Source organism: Eschrichtius robustus, chromosome 3, assembly GCF_028021215.1.
Source record: "Eschrichtius robustus isolate mEscRob2 chromosome 3, mEscRob2.pri, whole genome shotgun sequence".
Taxonomy (NCBI): domain Eukaryota; kingdom Metazoa; phylum Chordata; class Mammalia; order Artiodactyla; family Eschrichtiidae; genus Eschrichtius; species Eschrichtius robustus.
Window position 1 is genome coordinate 168,321,610 of NC_090826.1, and position 18,164 is coordinate 168,339,773.

At 38.5% G+C, this 18,164-nt stretch overlaps 1 protein-coding gene across 2 annotated transcripts in view; it reads right to left on the reverse strand.

Moving 5' to 3' along the window:
- Positions 1–16,580, reverse strand: part of DISP1 (dispatched RND transporter family member 1) — a 213,047-nt gene extending 196,467 nt beyond the window's left edge. The window contains exon 1 of one of the 2 annotated variants that reach the window (XM_068541778.1): positions 16,473–16,580. The gene's annotated coding sequence lies outside the window, so the exon portion shown is untranslated. Of the gene's footprint in view, positions 1–16,415 lie in introns of both variants that reach the window. The other variant, XM_068541779.1, reaches the window with a different exon arrangement.
- Between the last annotated feature and the right edge of the window lie 1,584 nt (positions 16,581–18,164).

An 18,164-nucleotide genomic window follows, 5' to 3' on the forward strand; every position in this document is an offset into this window, starting at 1 on the left:
CTTCTCAACTCCTCTAAGGAAGAAATATGTTCTCTTAGACACTGGGAGTCCAAAAAAAAAAGGAAGTCTGAAGTAACAAGGCAAACAAGCAATCTCTATATATTAAACCACCTGCTAATTCTTTGAGTCAACAGGTTTTTTTGTTTAGTTTTACAATTTTTTTCACTTTAAAATACATATAACTTACATAATGTACCTTGGGATTAGGTCTATCAGTCATTCCACCCTTACTCTGAATTAACTTAATCAAATAATTATGGATTAGCTACCAGTTATGAGAGAAATGGACTTCATCTGGAGGACAGATTAAGGGACAAAAGAGAGAAATGAGTGATTTTAATGCACGGGGCACTTGTGAGATGAGAAAGCATCATTATCCAATAGAGGAAATAACAGCCGGGAAAGGAAGAGATTGCAGGAGAGTGTGCACCAAGCACCAGAGAACAAACACTAACGATCAACACACCACTTACTTGTTTTTTTGTTTTGTTTTGTCTTTTTAATTATTTATTTATTTTTGGCTGTGTTGGGTCTTTATTGCTGTGCACGGGCTTTCTCTAGTTGCAGTGAGAGGGGGCTACTCTTCATTGTGGTGCACGGGCTTCTCACTGCTGTGGCTTCTCTTGTTGCAGAGCACGGGCTCTAGGTGCGCAGACTTCAGTAGTTGTGACACACGAGCTCAGTAGCTGTGGCTCATGGGCTCTAGAGCACAGGCTCAGTAGTTGTGATGCACGGGCTTAGCTGCTCCGCAGCATGTGGGATCTTCCCAGACCAGGGCTCGAACCCATGTCCCCTGCATCGGCAGGCGGATTCTTAACCACTGAGCCACGAGGGAAGTCCCTTGTTTTTTCTTAAAGGCAGTAATTGCAAGCGTGTCTTACTGAAGACCAAATGCTACTACAGACTACCAATACTTATCAACTGTAGGACTATGAAACAGAATACCACATACCTTGAAACACTGGGGTCTGAAAATATGAAGTTCTTCTGATCAAACTATAGAAAAATCATTATCACTCAAAAAGTAATGTTTATTTAATTGCATCTTCGGTAAAAAATAAGGATCACCAGAAAGAAACATTCAAATTCACTTCTCCTTACAGGCCTCTTTCAAGGTTTTCTGAACTCCTTTGCTTATGAATGTAGACATAGACAAATTTCTCAATTTAAATTTAAAACCTAGCATACAGGGGCTTCCCTGGTGGCACAGTGGTTAAGAATCAGCCTACCAATGCAGGGGACACGGGTTCAAGCCCTGATCCAGGAAGATCCCACATGTCACAGAGCAACTAAGCCCATGTGCCACAACTACTGAACCTACGCTCTAGAGCCCACGAGCCACAACTACTGAAGCCCGCATGCCTAGAGCCCATGTTCCGCAATAAGAGAAGCCACCGCAATGAGAAGCCCGTGCACCGAAATGAAGAGTAGCCCCGCTCGCCACAACTGGAGAAAGCCTGCGCACAGCAACGAAGAGCCAATGCAACCAAAACTAAATAAATAAAATTGAAAAAAAAAAAAAAACCTAGCATACAAAATTGTGCAGAGAAGCCCTCCTTCAGCTTTAAGGTTTCAAGAAAGAACCTTCTTTAACAGATCTTCAAGCACTGCAAAGGCTCCTTAGAATGATAACTAAACACACTAAGTCAGTCTGAGTCAGTTGCAAACTCTACCAGCCTTCTGAACACAAGTGAAATGGTTTCCAGGTCTGGTTCAGAAATAGTCACACCGAAGTTGAGACAGATACTCTATGCCTCATATCTAGTAATCTCACTACTGGATCCTGAGCCCATGGGACTTCCCTGGAGGTCCAGTGGTTAAGACTCTGTGCTTCCTCTGCAGGGGACATGGGTTCGATCCCTGGTCAGGGAAATAAGATCCCTCGTGCCACGCAGCGTGGCCAAAAAAAAAAACAAAAAACAAAAAACCCTGAGTCCATACACCAAAAAAAATTTGTCACTTGATTACCACTGAGTCTCCATTTTTAAGTGTTTTCGTATCTTAAGATACAATTATCAAAGAAAACATCATTTTGTTTAACCAGTTATCTTTGGAGTTGACATCCATCAAATTTTTTTTTTTTTCCTTAAACCTAAAAGGAATAAGCCTCTGAAGAGGAAAGCGAGAAGTTACTTCAAAATCTTGTACTTTCCATTTTCCTTTCCAACCATATCTTCATAGTTAAATTCCAAAGTGTGTGTAGGGGGGAGGACAGGAGCAATAAAGTTAATTGGAGATAGTGCTGTAGTAAAGTACATCCTTTCAGTTTGATGCAATGGAATTTTGCAGTTGAAATATGGCCCCCCAAAAGGTGCACAGTTTATTCAAAAAAGAGCTGGCTTGAGGATCACAGAGGTAGAGAAGTACTATACAGAGTCAGAGATATGCACAGGCCTGGAAGTAAGAAACCTGAAGCAACAAGCATGCTGAAAAGTTCCCTAGTGTCTCATTTCTGTCTTTTAATATAATTTTCTCCTTTGCTGGGGAGATAATAACAAATAGTTGAGAGGGAAAAAAAAGCATGATAAAGAGTTGTGGAGGTGACGTAAAGAATAAGGAAAAGGGAAGTGGGAAAAAATGGATCTTATTCTAGTGATAGTTTCTATAAGACCTTCAGCCAGCTGCCATGATGTAATAATAATAAAATAAATGCTATTGCTTATTGAGTACTGTGTGCCAGGCATTACGCTAGGCACATTATACAAACTATCGCCTTTACTCCCTATAACAGCTCTGTACATTGGGTATTATTACACTTATTTTACAGGTAAGGAAGCTCAGATTACACCTGAAACCTGGCAACCTTCTAAAAAGGATCCATTTACACCCGATAACATTTTCTCTAGGCCTTATGTCCTTAAAATCCCCTCCTAGAGGATTTCCAAACTCTTGCCCTATGCTGCTTACAGAGAGCACCTGAGTTTCAACAGCTAAACATTTCTCTATTAATAACCTCTCAACAAAGAAAGCTCTCTCAGTAACTTCTCTTGGTCCATGTGTCCCCTACTCTTAAGGTCCTTTGGAATATCCCCTGTGAATTATCCAATGGCTCACTTGTATTTACCAGCAAAATCTCTTCAAGCCCCAGGGGTATCCCATGTCACTATGTGCCCAAGCGTATATGTTGTCCATTTGGATATATCTTACTATATACACACTTCTCTCTGCCCTCTCCCTCCCCACAGTGTCACTGAATGGCATGAATTTCACCTCTATTCTCTTAACTATTAGTTCATATTCACTCCCTTAAATAGAGACTCAAAATCCCTCTCTCTTCAGAAAACCTGCCCGTGATTAGCGTCATTTAACTGTAATCATTCTTGTAGCAGAAAGGCCCTGGATTGGAAACCAGATCTGGCTTCTAATCTTGGTTCTTTTACTTGATATGATACCTGGGCAAATCACTCCACCTTTCTAGGACTAGTTTCTCAACCATAAAAAAGGGGAATTAGACTAAATAAGCTCAAGACTAATTCCCAGATCTACAAATTTTTTTATGCAAAAAGATTACCAAAAGCATTAACTTATAAAAACGGAAAAATTGTTATAAATTTTTAAAATTACTTAAGGCACCTTAGATTTTTAAAAATTAATACACAACATATTAAAACCACAAAAACAGAGGAAAACTTTTAAACTTCAAAGGGTGACAAGGTTGATTAAATTGTCCATTTTCCATTCTTTATTTGACACATGACTGAAAACCCAGGTAATCCCTTAAAAGACTACTAGGCTATGAATATACACACTCTCCTATTAACTAATCACTATGCAATATTTCATATACCACATATTTGTTTAATATACCAAAAGCATTCTAAATACCACCTGTGATGATTAGTTTTATCTGTCAACTTGGCTAGGTTATAGTACCCAGTTACTTAATCAAACATTAATCTAGGTGTTGCTGTAAAGGTATTTTGTAGATATGGTTAATATCTACCGTAAGTTGACTTTAAGTAAAGGAGATTACCCTTGATAATGTGGTCGGGACACACCTAATCAACTGAAGGGCTTAAGAGCAAAAACTGAGGTTTCCCAGAGAAGAAGGAATCCTGCCTCAAGACTGAAGCATCGACCTGACCTTAAGCCTGCCAGCCTGCCCTACAAATTTTGGAATTGCCCCTCACAATGTCGTGAGCCAATTCATGAAAACAAATCTGTTTTAAAAAACACACACATATACAAATGATATTGGTTTTGTTTCTCTGGAGAATCCTGACTGATACACTAATATACTGAATACTCAGACTGGTATTTTGTTCTTTTTTAAGTGAGGATTAACAGATGTCTGTTTCTTGTAACCTCTTTAAAATATTAAAGCATTTTAAATATGTAACCGGAATGTTATTTTTTAAGTTAGTATTTCCTACACAGTGCCAACAAATTAGCGACGCTATTATCTCACTGTGCTTTTCTTTATTAAAATACATAGGGAGAAAAAGAAAAGTGATGTTTTCCACACTGAATTTTTAAACTCCAAAACTGATTTCAGAAGATTCTGAGATTCATTTTTTTTCTCATTTTCATGGCTTTCAAAGTGTTTCATAACTAGCCATTAGTATAACATGACTGTGAAGAAAGTCACTTACCAGCCCAACTTTAAAGATTAAGGAACCAGACAAAGAGAAGTAGTAGACTTTGCTCTACTTTATCGAGTGACATCTGCAAAATCAAGCTGGAAATTTTCCAACTCTAAGTTTTATTGTTGACCCATCAATTAGTTAGTTCTCCATGCTACACTGACATAGAAAAATATTCTAGAATCACAACATACACAGAAACTATTAAGGACATAAGAATGATGTATTTAGTATTCAATAATATCAGTTCACATGCTGGTTCCATTCAAAAAGTATTACTGATACCAGGTACCTACAAACTTTTTCTGTAAAGGGTCAGTATTATTTAGGCCTTGCAGGCCATAAGGTCTCTTTGGCAACTACTCAACTCTGCCACTGTAGCCCCAAAGCAGCCAATGACAGTACATAAATGAATGAGTATGGCTATATTCCAATAAAACTTTATTTACTAAAACAGACCAGCTTTGGCCTCTGGGCCATAGTTTGCTGACCTCTGACTCATGAAATCATGGAGCAGGAAAAGACCCTGGAGGTCATATGGTACACTCCCATTCAATGCCAAAACACCTCTATATCCAGTGCCAGTGACCATCTGGCTCAGAACAGTTTCCATAAACAGACTGTTTTCCAAGCTAGATTGGTTATTCCTCAATGAGGGACTTCAAGGATGGGATATTTTCCCACAGTGTGGAACTAACCAGAGCACTGTGGGTCATTTAGCATTCCTGGTTCCTGAAGAGTAAATGCTACCTACACAAATATACACCTATCACTATGACAACCAAAACTTTCCCCACATATTCCCAAATCCCATGGGGTAGGGGTACTGGTACCCAATGGGTTAAGATATATTGAGCTATACTGAGGTGGGATATGTGGCAACTGTCCCATGCAGCCATTCCCCCTTCAACCTATGGCAGACATGACTAATCAATCACAATACTCTTTCCTAGCGAGGCTGGCCTTTGCCTCAGAATTTTTAACACAACACTCAAGACAACCATCTCCAATGAATCAGAATTGTGATGTTAAAACATATTTGTTATCCCTAATCTAAAAGGATAGTTCTACACACACACTCTGAAAAGAAACTGGCTTCCTTTAAGTTTACAAAGCTGAAAAATAATATGGTTTACTTTTAAACCCCAAGGCATGTTTTGAAAGTTTGTGAAAATATTTCTTGGTTGTGACAATGACTGAGGACACTGAAGGTACTTGGTGTACTGAGGAATGCCACATGTCCTGCAACACTAGGGACAGTACTGCACAACAGAGGATTATCCTGCATCCCCCATGATGTTTTAATATCCCACTAGAAATAGATGTGGATGAAAAACCTGTTTAAATTATCTAAGCCTAGACTGTAACTCCATTTAACACATAAACAGGAATTCTCTTTTTCACATTTTTAATAATCACTAAGTTCTCCCAAAATGTAACTGCTCTGAAAGTCAATGTAAGACTGTACTTAACTTTTCTCTGAATTTTGCCAAGAGTTATTCACCATTTTGGAAAATCATCTCAATGACAGCAATATAATTCAGTGTATGTAAGTACAATTTATCTGAATAAGCCTGCATTTGTAATGATTTCCATCACAGTAATTCTAGACACAGGTACGAAAAGTTAACCACTTGGTATGTGTAGAGCATATACATATTAAAAAGTATATTTAATGACTTTATTTTTATTTCTCCTTTATATTACAGTTAGAACATTATATTCATTTCTTTGCAGTCAGGTTTGCAAGTAGTTACAGTATATCTATGAATTCATTTCAGGATAGTAAAGGAGGGACTATAAAACATTTGTTATAAAAACAGAGTGTTGGCTCTGACAGGTTAAGAACCACTGATCTAAACTAATGAAGCCTTTTTGACCAAATTTCGCTAACACAGACACAAATCTTGCCCAAAATTTGGAGACAAATCTAATGTGCTTCAAGGGTTCAAACACAACTTTACTGGCTATCTGAAGCCATTTTTACAGAAAAACACTAGATCTCTCAATATAGGTGCAGCTTCCATATCTCCTTTTCCCTTCTGTATAAAATATACAAGAAATGACTGTGAAAGCCAAGTGCTTAGGACCTCTAAGTCCTCCAGCACACTGGAGCTGTCACTGTGATTACTTCTACCCAATTGTGAAGAGAACTGGCAGTGATTAATAGAGTCAATGAAAGAACCCAGTCATCACTGAGGCAACTGCCCTTGAGCAACAGACACAAAGCTCCTACTCTGAGAGAGTCCATTTTCCAAGAGGGCAGAAATGTTCAATATCTGCACTGTCTATATAAGAGACTACTAGTTTAAAATTTAAAGGTTTGACATTGACTAAAAGTGGAAATAATCTCCACATAAGTCTAGTCTATCTATTTTATATATATATATATATATATATATATATATATATATATATATATATATATAGCCATTGGTAAACCTAGCTTCCAAGAATACTAATTATTGTTTCCCTCTATAAGTCTTTTTTTAAAACCTTTTTATACTTCATGGCAGTTTTTAATTCTTTAGAGTGTCGATAAGAGTCCATATATAGTTCAAAGACTAAACTCCAAAGCAAAACCATAAACATAAGCAAGGTCAGGTCCCAGAAACTTTCTTTAAATCAAGTTTTCAACTATTCTAGGTTAAGTGGTGACATTTAGTTTTAAGAGCTAAGAGAGACAGGTATATTGGAACATAATTCTAATGATCTATTTTTTCAGTTCTTCAGAGACATGCACGTAAAAGTGAGTGGTAGGGAGCAAAATAAATAAATAAATTAAATAAAGGCTTTGAAATGGCCTATAAGTAACTCTTGGGTCTCCCAGGGAATAAGGCAACCAGGTCCAGAGAACTAGCACTTGTCACACTTCTCTGCAGAAAACTTTGTATAAAATTATCCACAAATGATCTGCTTCTAAACCCTACAAGGCACATTAGCTATTTAGCTATAATCAGCCCAAAGCCAGCCCCAACTCAACACAAGCTTTAAGGGATAAGTATTATAAGTGAAGAAGACACAGCTGAAAAGGATGGCTAAGAAGCAAATAAGAATATTAAGACCAAAATACATCTCTACAGGCTAAAATGCTGGACTGCTGAAACACAGGCAGGAAAAATTTAATAGAGAGTATGTGTAAGGTCATATATTTCAATTTAAAAATCAGCCATACAAGTACAGGGACCAGACTAACAGAGAGTTCCTGCAAAAATCTGGGGAGCTTTGGCTTACCAAATGCTTACTATAAGAGCAAGATATGTCTGCTTAAATATTAATGCAATTTTGGACTTCAATAATATTGAATATGCAGTAATAGAAAGAGTATGGTGTCCACCTTACAGGAAGTAATAGTCCCACTATTTGCTGCCTTGATCAGACATCTAAAATAGTGCAGACAATTATAGAAGCCATATTTTCACAATACTGACAACCTAAAGCATCCAGAATAAGACAATCAGGATAGTGAGAGATCTAGGTATTGGCATTATTTAACCTGAAGAAGAGATAATATGAGACCGTTTTTTAAATATGTGACAAAATTTTAAATAGAAAAGAAAAAATAGATCTTCTATGTTTCTCTGGCTGATATAACTAAAACCAATGGATAAAAAAAAGTAACAGGTAATTTGGTTCTGTTATAAATAAAAGAATAACCTTATAACTTGAGCCACCCAACAACAAACCAAGGTTGTATAAAAAGGAAGTGAACACCTTGTTTCTCTATGTATTCAGGCAAGGGCCTAAAGTCCTCTGGGATAAGAAGTATTATGAGGGTACCCAAATCAGGTAGAAGATTGGATTAAGGAACTGCTACAGGTTCACTCCAATTCCGCAATGATATCATTTTAAGGGCAGAAGAAAAAGTACAAGTTGAGTCAACAAACACTTTATTTCCCTAATAGCAAGTTATGCTGGTAAAAGAGGAGAAGAATTGAGAGGGCCAAAGTGATTCTAAGGTACCTTTAAAAATACATGGTACATCAGGAACTCAAAGTGAGATGCAGTGGAAAAGGGCAATGGATTTAGGGTTAGAAGACTGAGGTTGCATCCCAGTTCCAACCCAGCCTAACTCTGTAGGATGTAGGGCAAGTCACTGAACCCTTCTGTAGTTCAGGTTTTTCCACCTCAGAAATAGGGATACCACCTGTCCTGCCCTAAGGATCAGATGACTGTATAAGAAAAGCACTGACTAAATAATTTATACATAAATTATCATTGTTATTATTCTACATTGATCAGAGTCTTCTAAGCTCTGTTCACCACACTTTAAAAAGGATATGAAACAAAACACTAGCAAACAGAATCCAACAACACATTAAAAGGATCATACACCATGATCAAGTGGGATTAATCCCAGGGATGCAAGGATTCTTCAATATACGCAGATCAATCAATGTGATACACCATATTAACAAACTGAAGAATAAAAACCATATGATCATCTCAATAGATGCAGAAAAAGCTTTTGACAAAATTCAACACCCATTTCTGATAAAAACTCTCCAGAAAGCGGGCAGAGAGGGAACCTACCTCAACATAATAAAGGCCATATACAACAAACCCACAGCAAGCATCATTCTCAATCGTGAAAAACAGAAAGCATTTCCTCTAAGATCAGGAACAAGACAAGGATGTCCACTCTCGCCACTATTATTCTACATAGTTTTGAAAGCCCTGGCCATGGCAATCAGAGAAGAAAAAGAAATAAAAGGAATACAAATTGAAAAAGAAGAAGCAAAACTCTCAGTGTTTGCAGATGACATGATACTATACATAGATAATCCTAAAGACGCCACCAGAAAACTACTAGAGCTAATCAATGAATTTGGTAAAGTTGCAGGATACAAAATTAATGCACAGAAATCTCTAGCATTCCTATACACTAACAACGAAAGATCAGAAAGAGAAATTAAAGAAACAATCCCATTCACTATTGTAACAAAAAGAATAAAATACCTAGGAATAAACCTACCTAAGGAGGTAAAAGACCTGTACTCAGAAAACTATAAGACACTGATGAAAGAAATCAAAGATGAAACAAATGGATGGAGAGATATACCATGTTCTTGGATTGGAAGACTCAATCTTGTGAAAATGACTATACTACCTAAAGCAATCTACAGATTCAATGCAATCCCTATCAAATTACCAACGGCATTTTTTACAGAACTAGAACAAAAAAATCGTAAAATTTGTATGGAGACACAAAAGACCACGAATAGCCAAAGCAATCTTGAGGGAAAAAAATGGAGCTGGAGGAATCAGACTCCCTGACTTCAGACTATACTACAAAGCTACAGTAATCAAGACAACATGGTACTGGCACAAAAACAGAAATATAGATCAATGGAACAGGATAGAAAGCCCAGAGATAAACCCACGCACCTATGGTCAACTAATCTATGACAAAGGAGGCAAGGATATATGATGGAGAAAAGACAGCCTCTTCAATAAGTGGTGCTGGGAAAACTGGACAGCTACATGTAAAAGAATGAAATTAGAACACTCCCTAACACCATACACAAAAATAAACTCAAAATAGAATAAAGACCTAAATGTAAGACTGGACACTATAAAACTCTTAGAGGAAAACATAGGAAGAACACTCTTTGACATAAATCACAGCAAGATCTTTTTTGACCCACCTTCTAGAGTAATGGAAATAAAAACAAAAATAAACTAATGTGACCTCATGAAACTTAAAAGAAAGTTTAACAACTTTCTATAAACTATAAACAAGACAAAAAGACAACTCTCAGAATGGGAGAAAATATTTGCAAACGAATCAACGGACAAAAGATTAATCTCCAAAATATATAAACAGTTCATGCAGCTCAATATAAAAAAAAAAAAAACCAATCAAAAAATGGGCAGAAGACCTAAATAGACACTTCTCCAAAGAAGACATACAGATGGCCAAGAGGCACATGAAAAGTTGCTCAACATCACTAATTATTACAGAAATGCAAATCAAAACTACAATGAGGCATCACCTCACACCGGTTAGAATGGGCATCATCAGAAAATCTACAAACAACAAATGCTGGAGAGGATGTGGAGAAAAGGGAACCCTCTTGCACTGTTGGTGGGAATGTAAATTGATACAGCCACTATGGAGAACAATACAGAGTTTCCTTAAAAAACTAAAAATAGAACTACCATATGACCCAACAATCCCACTACTGGGCATATACCCAGAGAAAACCATAATTCAAAAAGACACATGCACCCCAATGTTCATTGTGGCACTACTGACAATAGCCAGGTCATGGAAGCAACCTAAATGTCCACAGACAGATGAATGGATAAAGATGATGTGGTACATATATACAAAGGAATATTACTCCACCACAAAAAGGAACTAAATTGAGTCATTTGCAGAGATGTGTATGGACCCAGAGACTGTCATACAGAGGGAAGTAAGTCAGAATAGAAAATCAAATATCATATATTAACGCATATATGTGGAATCTAGAAAAATGGTACAGATGAAGCAGTTTGCAAGGCAGAAATAGAGACACAGCTGTAGAGAACAAACGTATGGACACCAAGGGGGGAAAGTGGTGGGGGGGGGATGAATTGGGAGACTGGGATTGACATATACACACTAATTTGTATAAAACAGATAACTAATAAGAACCTGCTGTATAAAAAAAAATAATAAAATAAAATTCAAAATAAAAAAAGGATATGAAAAACCTAGAATCCTAATAGATCAACCAAGATAAAGCCTTGTAACTTGACTAAAGAGATAGAAAGCATGTTTTAGGTAGAAACCCTCAAGGAAAAAAGTCTTACCAAGGAAAGGTAAAAGGTATTTATTATAGAATAGGTTGTGTGTTCTTAAAAAGGATGTTGTTCAGTTGTTTTCTACAGGAAGAAGAAACAAGATTCAGAACGAGAAGAGGTGAATTTAAATGAATGCAAGGGAGATTTCAGCTAGGTCCAGGGAATAACATTTTACATGCTTGTTTTCATCAAATGAAAATGTATAAGCCACAAAGCAACAAAAAGACAAAGGAATCCTACCTGTCAAGATGATAAGACCCTGGAAGAGGCTATGGACGTTTAGAATTCAAAACCTACCTGTCCTGGATTGGTCAACATTTACTAGCCTTAAGGGAGTCAAATCAGATTATCTCCCAAGGTCCTTTCTAGCACTAGAACTCAGAGAATTAGAACCAATAAATAACTGTTTATTAGGAAAAGAAATAAAGTTAGCAGTTGAATTTGGGAGTATATTTTATATGAGCTTTCTACTTTAATCAAAAGTGCTCTTATTAGTCATGTACCACAATGTTCATTGCAGCTCTATTTATAATAGCCAGGACATGGAAGCAACCTACCTAAGTGTCCATCGACAGATGAATGGATAAAGAAGATGTGGCACATATATACAATGGAATATTACTCAGCCGCAAAAAGAAACGAAATTGAGTTATTTGTAGTGAGGTGGATGGACCTAGAGTCTGTCATACAGAGTGAAGTAAGTCAGAAAGAGAAAAACAAATACAGTATGCTAACACATATATACGGAATCTAAAAAAAAAAAAAAAAGGTTCTGAAGAACCTAGGGGCAGGACAGGAATAAAGACACAGATGTAGAGAATGGACTTGAGGACACGGGGAGGGGGAAGGGTAAGCTGGGACAAAGTGAGAGAGTGGCATGGACATATATACACTACCAAATGTAAAACAGATAGCTAGTGGGAAGCAGCTGCATAGCACAGGAGGATCAGCTCGGTGCTTGGTGACCACCTAGAGGGATGGGATAGGGAGGGTGAGAGGGAGACGCAAGAGGGAGGAGATATGGGGATATATGTATATGTATAGCTGATTCACTTTGTTATAAAGCAGAAACTAACACACCATTGTAGAGCAATTATACTCCAATAAAGATGTTAAAAAAAAAAAGAAGTGCTCTTACTCTTAAGTGATAAAGCAAATGAGATAAAATGTTAAAAATAGGTGAATCTGAATAAAGGGTATACAGGTGGTTCCCTGTACTATTTTGATTTTTGCAACTTTATTCAATTACTGTGAAATAGTCATCATTTAGGTTTAAAATATTAGGACTTGAATGATACTTCTTATCTTACTAGTTCTTGTGGGAAAGTCTAGAACTTGATTATGTATCACTTCCTAGGGCCTGCCCTCCCTCCTCTGCTGTAATTAAGACACGTTCACTCATATACAGTGGTTGGTTTTCTCACATCTACAATGTTCTCATCAATCTCCATGCCTTCATCCTCTCAATTTTGAAAATAAACTTCAGTATTTGTTTTTTATTCACATTTCAACCCTTCCCTCAAACCTCGCCAAGACTCCTAATAACCGTATAAACTTTGACTTCCCAGCCTCTGCCAGGTCATTCTCAAGGAGGTGGGAGAGGTGGGAGGGATTTCTTTCCCTGCCAGCTGCAGGCAAAGAGGGAGCACATTGTCTGTAGGGTATTTTAAAACAATAATACAAGCAACTAAAAGTCTTTCTGCCTTTTATTATCACCAGGCACTGGCAATTAGAAACAACCTTAGTGTTGAGACACTCCTTCCAACCATTGCAGACAGCTCCAAACATCACCCCTTAATATGTTACCAGTAATGGTCAGCCTTCCCAACCTCTGCCAAAATCTCCTTTCCAACAGTTTTTCTTTTCCTCAGGATCTCAAATTAAAAACAAAACAAAAACTAATAATAACAACAAAGACTAAAGGCAATCAGTGTATTTTCTACAGTATTTGTAATTGTGAGGTATATCATTATCACTTTAATAGAAAAGCTCATATATAATTTAATGTGATGCCTCACTCAAAACAAAACTAAGTAGAGTCCATTTATATAATCCAGATCAATTATGATTTAGTATTAAAACTATTTTTCAAACGACAATAATGTAAACAAATGGTTCACAGTCATAACTTAATGCCTGGAGGCTGGAAAATTTGCCAAGATTTATGGGATCAGACTCAGCAGAACAGACAAGGCTCTACTAACATAACTGCAGTCCTTTATGGCTGCTCTGATCGCCCTGCGTCACACTTTGAGGGCCAGGTCATCCTAGACACTATGAGAAAAAAGGTCTAACTCGGTGAAAGAAAAAGGACAAAAAGAGATACTAAAAGAAGGGATCGACTATGTCTCGGCCAATCTTGTTGAGGGCCATCTTGCATCAAAGGCAATGCAGCAGCTGGATGGTAAATCAGCAGATCAACAACACTCTGCTGGGTATCTCCCTGTCCAGCTGTATTCCTCAGCTGTAACAAATCCTCCCGATTCTATCAAAAGGCAGGGAATGCCTTTCTCACTAGGGTATGCAGATAACTGAAAATGGACTAGATAACAATAAAATTGATAATCAGAGAGTACAGAACCAAAAAACTCAATATAGCAAGTTACTTCACATATTACAAATGGGTTATTAATGAAAACAAAATGTGCTAGTATGTGTATATGAAGACACTTTTGACTACAGCTGTTTTAATCGTTCTTCCAATACACAGATACACATTCCACTGCAGCAGAAATAAAAAGAAATAGTAAATCCATAAGAATAACTAGTAATTTGCTGCACCCTGATAAAAAAAATGCCACTATTGGTTAAACTGTTAAATACATCTAAATCCTACAGAATAACACAGAGTAATCCTACAGAACAAACAGAATTTATCTAGAGAAGGCTAAGAAATTTACTCAACAATTAGAACAAATAACAAAAATTCCAAAGATTATCCAGAACACAAGGCAATCAAATTTCAAACATACTACTCAGATATATAATTAGAAACTTGCCGCAGAAGGCAGGGCTCTTGTGTTTCAACAATCATCACAACCTCTCCTATGAACTAACATCTAATGGCCTACAAGCTTTCTCCCAAAACCAAGGGAAAAGGCGGAAGAACACATTTTAAAATCAAGATTATACAGAAAAATCAGATCAACCTTTCAGAAAAACAGTATTGTCTACTTTAAAGAAATAAGATTAAGACATATAGAAATCTACATAGCAGTTAATTCAATAACTTTAAAGGTCAGTGTCATCTTTTCACTTTCTAATTTGAAAAACTATTCAATTTGCTCACTTCCCTGTTACAGCATTGTTTATGTTTAGGCGATGCTTTCCACTTTTAAGTATCAGCTGTGCCCCTAAACATAAGGAAATTATCTATCTTACTCAAGCATAAATTTTCAAGGCCATCAAGAGTTTATAAGCTATAGTTAATACTACTATGTTGTATATTTTAAATTTGTTAAGACAGTAGATCTTAAGTGCTCTCACCACAAAAAGAGAGAAATTAGTAACTATGTGAAGTGATGGTTTGTTAATTAGCTTGATTGTGGTAATCATTTCACAATATATGTGTATATCAAATCATCACGTTGTACACCTTAAATATATGCAATTTTGATTTGTCAATTATGTCTCATTAAAGCTGGGGGAAAAAAGAGTTTACAAGCTAGCAAGACACCAAGCCATCAAGAAACATAAACTGTTCTAGTTTACTTGAATTAGAGCAAGACAGACCACCAAATCAGATCTAAAAGATACCTGTCCCAATACAGTAGTTTTAAAAGTAAAAAATGTTAACACTTGAAATATGAAACACTTGAAACAAGCAAAAGATTCAACCATCAGATATCACCATCAACCAATGACAGTGTTAGGGCTCTCCCTAGGTACCTCACCCCATTTGTGACAAAAATACAAATTTGCCATCTATCTAAAGCTAAAACAGTCTTTGTAATTATGCAGAAGTGAGATACTATATGACATAGATTAGGAAGTACATATTAACTGCAAGTCAATAAAACATGAATAAAATGTAGACAATAACTAAAATTAATAATAACCTCTGGTAATGATAAAAGCAAGCCCACATAGTACACGATGGCCAATAAGGAAAACTAAATATGCTAATGTGTATATAACAACAGAACTTGGGTTATCAATATTTTTTAACAATCTACCAATGGCAAATATATATGTTTTCTTTGTAGCAGAAATAAAAAGTAACAGTAAATCCACAGGAATTGCTAGTAATTGGCTGCACCCTAATCTCAAATTGCCTTTACCGGTTAAACTCAAAAACTAAATACAATAGGATAACTTTTAGTAAAAATATATTAGAAAGTTAGGCAGAAAAACAATGAATAGTAACTGCAAACGTGACGGCACTGGCTTTCCATGTAATTATCACTGTAATTCCAAACGCATTTACAAGTTCATTCCATGACAAAGCAAATAACCTAAACTCCGCAAGGTAGAGAAGATTCCAAAAGGAAAACTTTGGTTGGCTTGCTGGTATGAAGACAACTTTAAAGCACTATCTGTTTGACAAAGAAATGCAGCATAAGTTGGACCTTGGTGAGGAAGAGTTCAAGTTTTCCCTGGGAATGTAAATTCTTCCCCGAAATCCACACAGGTTTAAAAAAAAAAAAAGGCACATCAGAAAGCCAGCCTTAATTGCAAAGGAGGCAATACGAGTTCAGCATCCAGTAGGTGGCTGGTCATCTTTCTGACCCGTTAGGTCAAGACGTCCTTCTCATCTACGACCCTCAGAGAAGGACTGCCTCCCTCCTCTCCAACCTCCCCTGGAAGCCAACCTCTGCCAACTCGTGCCACCCTCACAATCTGCCAAGTGCCGGGACACTCCCCCAAGTGGGACTGCTCTCCTCCGAGATGCCTCCTGCCCAGTGTCACCCGCCACCCTCCTCCCCTTCTCAGGGCCTCTTCGGCCTCAGGGTCCCCGGTGCCTCCCTCCTCAGCCCCTCACGGCTGCCCTCAGGGCTGCCCCCGTCCCCCGACCCCCAATCCTGGTCCCCTCCCTCAAACCTGGGGTCCCGGTTCTCCCTCTGCCCGCGCGAGGTGTCCCGACTCTCCCGTCCCTACCCGGTCTCCCCCGTCCCGCGGCGCGGGGCGGCAGCGGGGCGGAGAGGCATCCACTGAGGAGACAAGTGCCTGGAACTCTCCGGCTCCGATCCGGACCCGGAGCCGGGCTTCCGCCTCGCGCCGGAAGGCATTCGCGAGCGGGACCGGAAGTCCCGCCCCGCGAGCTTTCTGCCTGCCGCGGCAGCGGGGTCTCACTAGCTCGCAGAGAGTACGCGCGGAGGAGAGAGGGGGTCGCCGGCACTCGGCCGGGAGCAGAAGGGCTTACCCTGAAGGACCGAGGCGCCAAAAATCTTTCTCCCTGCTGCTTCTCTTTCCAGCGGATCAGCCAACCGACCTGCAGTCGGTTGATCAAGGGTCTCCTCTGTTCACGCACCGGGAGGAGCAAGATGACTCAGACACTGACCCCTGCCCTCACAATCTAGTTGAAAGTTGACAAAAATATAAACAGAGGTTAATCACACCGCAAGGCAGTATTGCTTCATTCCTTAATCCAAATTTTTATCACCTGCTATATATCACTCATTAAACAAGTAGGCTGTAAACAGACGAAAGCTCCTATCTTAGGGAGCGAGGGAGGCACTAACGGCAATGAACTAGGCAGAGAATAAATCAAACAGCGACCTGTTCCTCGGGAAGCTTAGGGTAGTACAGGGACAGATATATGGGCAAACAAGTGCAATGAAACCATCAAGCATCAGAGGAACTATGGCCGTGCTGAAGGCAGTCGTGTGGTGTAGGGAGCTGGACAGACCCAAGACTCTGAAGATAATGGCTCCTCCGTTGAGACCGAAATGAATGATGAATAAGAGTTAAAGGTCAGACAAGGTGGGGGAGGGCATGCAGAGGAGAAGAATGCCAGAGAGAGCTTGGTTTAATCAGGGAGCTGGAGGAGGGTACAGTTAATTTAGCAAGATCTGCGATCAGAGAGTCAGGAGGAAGCATAATGAGAGGAGGCAAGCCAAGATCAGGAAGACTGTTGTGTATTATGCTAAGAAATTTGGACTTTAGACTCCATGCAACAGGGAATCAGTGCATATCTCTAGGGGAATAGACAAAATACTGAGTTATGGGGTTGACTAGGATGATTGACCTAGTCATCAAAGAAAAATAAGAACTTGAAAAATCGCAGAGAGAACATTTTACCAGTGAGGGTGCTTTCTCAAACTGTCATACCCAGATGTTAAAAACAATGGATGATTACAACTCTATAAAGGCAGGACCACCAGGGCTCAGACCCCTGGGGTTGCCCATTGGGCAAATCACCCCAACCGAGTTGCCAGCTGAAGCCTTAGGGAACCATGGAATCAATGGGCCAAGGAGGAAGAAAGTTCATTACCAGCTACAGTAATGAGAGCCATTGCCTCTATTTCCTTGCTTGCCACTACTGTTTAATAAATACCCTCTTGCACACTGAGCCCATTTTTCCTCTTTAAAAAGAAATGGCATATCAGTTTTTTCCAATTCTTTTCCTTTTGCCAGCAACAAACTATATTGCCATATATGGAGATAGGATTATGGTAAAATAAAAGGAAGACTGGACATCATGTAGAAAGTCTGTACTTAGAGGGCACAGTATCACCTCTGGATGGAGTAGAAAGACACAGCTTTGAGTGTTCTCCCTTTGGGAAGGTTAGCAGTCCATTTGTGATGGTACGTGAAATAACCAAATCATATAGTAGAGAGGTGTGTCTC